Source organism: Orcinus orca, chromosome 8, assembly GCF_937001465.1.
Source record: "Orcinus orca chromosome 8, mOrcOrc1.1, whole genome shotgun sequence".
NCBI lineage: Eukaryota > Metazoa > Chordata > Mammalia > Artiodactyla > Delphinidae > Orcinus > Orcinus orca.
Genome location: NC_064566.1, coordinates 15,623,658 through 15,629,657, shown reverse-complemented (window position 1 = coordinate 15,629,657; position 6,000 = coordinate 15,623,658).

Here is a 6,000-nt window from a genome sequence, read left to right as displayed (position 1 = left end):
TCATAGCTAACATTTTCTGAGCACTTAAGATTCTCACTTAATTCTCCCCCAAATCCTTGGATGTAGGTGCTTTTTCTAATAAACCCATTTAACAGGAGAGAGAACCAACACTGAAAGAAGATAAGTGTCTTGTGGGGAGTCACAGAGCCAGTAAATGGTAGAGCCCGAATCTGAACCAAAGGCTATTAGACTCTAAAGCCAAATTATGTTTCTCCATTTTTTTTTTTTTTCTGACTCCTTAGGCCACAGGCCTGTTAGTTTCCTCCAAAGTAAAGTTATGTTGTCGACTAAAGTCAGCATTTTTGAAGGGAGGAGAGAGGAAGACGGGGTGGTGAGCAGAGGCGGATGAAGTGCTGGGTCAGCACAGACGCGGAGCAGCTGGACAGGCCGTGGCCCCCTGGGAGTAGCCAGGGCAGTACCCAGAGAGCCTAGGCCCAGCCCCACCTCCACCAAGAAAGGCCTACACTCCAGAAGGAAGGTCAGAACAAGACACCTCAGTTTCCCCATCTGTCAAATGGGGACAGGAGCATTAAAAAAGGCAGTGTCTGATAACATGCCTGGCAGATAAGACGGAGGTTGCCTTTCCTGCCTCAGAGCCCATCTCTGGGGTAGAAGCTTTCGGGAGCCCTCTCAGGGGGGAAGTCTTCTGGGCGCAGAGCTGTCTCCATTGTGGGCGAAGGGAAGGAAAACAGCTTTTTAGCTGAGGGGTCGGGGTGGGCGGCAGGGGCTGCAGCACATGGCTGTCAGCTGAGATCACTGCCTTCTCCCTTCCAGCTGCCTGGGGATATTATGAAGTTGCAGAGACATGGAGAGGAAGCTCAAGCTTGGGGGCCTCTTTGGGGGGCTGGGGAGGGGAGCAGAGAAGGAAGACGTTAATGAAAAAAACATTCCTCGTTCAAGGTGACTGAAAGGGTTTGGGGCTGGTTGGGTCAGGGTCTGACTTTGGCTGAAAAGAAGTCCCCCAGATTCAGAGGCGCCAGGCGTGGCACAGCTGCTGGGTAGGAGGCTGGTGCCAGCCCAGCTGACTGACCCTCTCAGGGGCGGACAACTCCCAAAGACCCCTGACTCTGAGGTGGGGCAGCTGTGAGATCCTGGGGCCAGCGCTGTGCTGCCCGTGGCCTTCCTCTCGCTTTGCAGATTCCAGCCCCTCCTCACCGCCTGCCTCTAGACTACATTTGGGCACAAGGGGGGTCTGCTGGAGGATTCTAGCCTGCTCCAGAGATGACACATGCCGGGCCCAGCCTGAGAAATGGAAGAACCTTCCAAGGTGGGAAGGCTAAGATGGGTTTCTTGGGGCAACTCCTAACTCGACTCCTAACTTTGCTACTAGACAATTTCCAGATTTGCAAAGAGTGTGTAATATCTGACAAGCATCTGAATAAGGGCCCCTCCCAATCAGAGAAAGTCAGCCACTGACCTTGTCCTCAGGATAGACCTGACAGGTGGCCATTCTCATTTCACAGCTGGGAAAACTGAGGTTCAGAAAGGTTAAGACCTTACGCTACTCGGCTGAGAAAGGAGCAGGGCTGGGACTAGATTTCTGATCCCAGGGGAAGAAACCCCTAACTCTTAACACCGCCTCTCCCCACTTCCTTCTAGATGCCAGGAAAACCTCTAAAGGCCCAGAGACCTTGAAAAGAGCCCCAGCCTGGAGCGAAGCAGGGAGGGGCAGAGCGGAGGGTTGAAGAGTGCCTGTGATTTGTCCTCAGGTCACTTTGACAAAAGACAAGGGTCCTGTTTCTTAGAACTATGGCCCCAGGGAAGCTAAAGGAATAGATCAAAGCCACATGGAACCAAGAACAGGCCCTGGATCATGCTGGGACCCCCATTCCCTCTTCCAAGCCCGATTTCATCACGACTGGTCTTCATCCCTCCAGAGGGAAAGGGGCCCCTGCAGTGTGTTTTAGGACACACACAGAGTCCACTTTCTTCCCTTGGGAAGCTTGGTTTTCCTTGGGATTGAATCTCTGATTAGCTATGCACTCAAATGCATCTTTCATCCCCTGGAAACCACCCCCCGCCCCGAGGATGGGGACCAAGCCACCCCTCTCCTGACTACATCAGTGTTTCGAGGGGCCCAGCTACATCAGGAGGTTGCAGAAGATGCTGAAGGTTGTGAGCTGACTCAGATGGGATGCCCAGACCCTGTAAGTCCCCCTGTTGGGCATCTGGAAGCCTTTGCAGGCCAGACAGCATCTCAGCCCTTCACAGACTGGTGAGCCACCAGCTCTGGAAGAGACCCTGGGCATCATCTCATCCAACTCCCTTATAGCACAGACAGGTAAACTGAGGCCCAGAGAGGGGAAGGCACTGCCGAGTGTGGGCTGGAGTGGGGCTCCTGACTCCCAGGCTGGAGAACCTTCCAGTAGTCCACACTGCCTTTCCAGAGACGAGCTGGTGTGGATAGGGAGGAAGTGGATAGTCAGGGGCCCGGTCGGAGGTTTTGGGAGGAACCAGCCCCTGGAACATTCAGAAACAGCCTCTCTGCTGCGGCTTCTGAAGACGCAGGATGTCCCTGTCTTCCTCAAGTCTTGTTCGGCTTGGCTGTGCTCAAGAAGAGGGGGTAACGCCCTTCTCCCCTCCTCTTCTGGGAAGAGAAAGGGCTCTGTCAGCTCTGAACAGGAGAACTTTCTCCGCTGAAGGGCTTCGCGCATCTCCAGTGGGTTCCAGAGAAAATTAGATGAGGGTGTCCTCAAAGGAAACAGCCCCAAAGCACTCTCAGGGTCCAACAGCTCCCATGACCATGACATCCCCAACCCAAGTACCATGTCCTGGCCAGATGGAACGTCACACACACACCGGGCACTTCCTCAAGGGTCACCTTAAGTCCTCCAAGGGGCCCTGTGAGGGAGGTATTATCACGGTCCTGTGGAAAGATGGAGACAGAAGTACGCAGGGTGCGCTGACTTGCCCGGTACACAAACGGAAGGGACAGGGCAGGCTGTCAACCCATCCACCCTTGACTCTGCACTGCCTGCTTCTCACGAAAACAGTTATCAAACTAGTGCGTTAAAAATCCTAACTCCATTTGCATTCATTTTTGCCCACTTCAGACACTCTCTACTCTCCCTCCTTTTTTTTTTCCTGCTTTAAATGGAACTTGCAAATCTCTAGCGCCCTGAAAAACCAAAACCAAAACCAAAAATGACCCTCCAAGTCCTGAGAGATACGATGGGCCGGGACACCAGCCTCCTGCATCTTCCCAAGTATAGGACTCCCGAATTTCTGTTCAGAAGCAGAACGGCTTTTTTTTTCCCCCATTAGACAATGTGGTTCTAATATATATCAACAGAGCCAAAGAAAAGCGCCCCCCCCCCTTTTTTTAAGAAGTTAACTTCATTTCAAGAACTTGTGTGTTTCTCATTAGTAACGCTGTCTTTTGAAATCCAGCTGAGGGAGGTAATTCCAGCTGAAATCAAAACTGATATGTGAGGGTTTGACTCCAGTGTCACTCTGTGCCCCCTGCTCGCTGCCTTGTTGGGACTGATTGCTGCAGAGATGGGATGGGCAGGGCAGGCCGCCAGCTCTCTTCTCCCCCACCCATGGTCCCATGTCTGTGGTGGTGTTGGTGTGTCTGGGGAGCCTGGTAGGTAGGGGGGCTTTCAGCCTGGCATGCATCTCACCTGATGAAGGGACTTGAGACTTGAGCTTGAGATAAGACCTTGAAGGAGGGAAAGCAGGATTCCTTGGCCTGGCAGCCGGGGTGCTGGGGGCCTATGGGGGGCAGAGGGCTCAAGTCATGATCAGAGCTGTGAACTGAGTAAGTTTTACCTATCATGGGCATGATAATAAGGCATGATCAACCAGTCCCAAGGGGAGCCACATTACTCTCCAAGTTCTAGGTTTTTCGAGCTGTTCTAAGCAGAAAACTCTTACTTTTTACTTTTTGGGCCAATTTTGGGCATTTCTTCTCTGTGAGACCAGGTTTCCTGTAGAACATTAGGAAAATGGAAAAATCTTTCCTTGGTCAGCGAAGGGGCTGCTCAGCCTTCCTGCTGTTGGGGACCACTTTCTCTGGAAGGGTCATTTTCTGGATGGACCAGGAAGGCACAGGGCATTCTCTGCTTGTCCTTCTCTTCTCTTCTCAATGACCCCAAATTGGATTTTTTTTCCTTAATAAAAAACCGTCTTGTTCTTAAGGAGGGCTGATGTGGCTTGATCTCCCGGCCAAAGGTATTTGTTTCAAGGGTGATAGAAAGGAACAGGATGGCTCCCCCCACCCAGCCTTCTAATCAGATTTCCCCATCCTTCAAGACCTAGCAACATCCTTCCTTCCTTGGGAAACTCTTCCACCCGCAACCCCTCAAGGATGGCTCCAGCCCCAGGGTTAAATCTGAACCATTCTCTTTACAATTAATAGGTTGTTGTCTTTTTAAAAAAATTGAACCATCCCTTCTCTCTTGCATTATTTAATTTTTCAGACATCCGGACGTTTCTGTCTTGTCTCCTTAGCTAGAGGTATGATTTTCTTGAGGACCTGAGCCTTTTCCATGCTTCTATCCCCAGCTCTTTCTCAGCCAGACTTAGCAAAGGGTTTGCAAATAATTGCAGTAATGATTTAAAGACTATCACACATTTAAAAGCTCTAACCTGTGCTCTTACTTGTCCCCTTGAGAAATAAAAAGTGTTCCCAAGAGACAACCAGAATCATCATTGAGTCACTTCCTCTTGAAGGGCCCTTCTGGTCCCAAGAATTGTGATCCTCAAATTTGTTGGGCAGTCTCCCTGTGCTTGGCCTATGCTGGAAGCTTTCTCATGCATTGCCTTGTTTAAAGAATTTATGGATCTATTGATAAATCTATTCCGTTTTCCCAAAATTACGTTTGGGGAAACAGGAGGCAGTGTGTTTTGGAAACTGCCCTTGTTTAAATCCCAGCGCCACCTGTCCCACACCCGCAGTGGGACATTCTGATCCTCACTTTACTCATCTGTAAAATGGGCATCATCATGATGCCTTTCTTCCCTGGGTGGGGTCTCGATGAAGTGAGCTCTCAGGAACATTGCATTTGCTCCCATTTGTTGAGCTTTGCTAGGCCTAGAAGTAAACGTGAGAAGCTCAAACATCAGCTTTTCCAGAAGTCTTTCCCATGTCCCTGCCCCCACTGGGTCAGCTCCCTCTGTGATACACTCTGCGTCTTCCCCTCACAGCAACCCAGTTTGTATCTACTGTGTGTTGTGTGAGTGGTTGACATCATTCTTCCTCACTAGAGCTCCCAGAAAGCCAAGGCCTGGTCTGTTTTCACTCTCACTATTGATCGAGGGCCTGGATAAGTACTTAATAAACATTCATTCTCATCTCCCTTGGGTCTCTTTTCGGAATTAAATCAAAAGTTCCCTTGCTCTCCTGAGAGCCGTGTATCAGGGACTATAGCAGCAGAGGCCACAGAGTGGAGACTTCATGTCCATTTTATGGCGGTTTGAGCCATGCAGGGATGTTCTCTCCTGATTGAAACCTACAAGATCCCTGTGTCCTTGCTCCTGCTGAGGCCTTGGCAGTTGACGGCCATCCCACGTCCCCATCCCATCAACCTTAGTCCCCCTTTAGGATGTGCTCCAAGGCCACCTCCTCTGAGAAGCCTTCCTTTACTCTCTGTAATAGACTGAAAAATCTGAAAATACTTATGAACACAGGCACAGTCTTGATCACTGGACTGTGGCTCCCTTGGGGCTCGCTGAAGCTTTGGCTTCCAAGTGCCTGGTACAGAGATAATTACCGGTAAGTGCTCATTGAATGAATCCTGTTAAAGCAAAACCAAACCCAAGTCACTTCCACACTGCCCAGAAAAAGCTAGTATACACCCTTGTGATGTACACAGCTAGTTTCTTTCTTAATTCATTCAAAATATATTTGTTGAGCACCCAATCTGGACCCCACGTTGGGTGCTGGGAGCCAGTGGTAAATCAGGCAGACTCTTTCCTTATGTCCTGGCAGCCCTGGAACTCTCTCTCTGGGCCAGTGGATTCATGGGCAAGGGTAAAACAAGACCAGGGAGCAGGAGA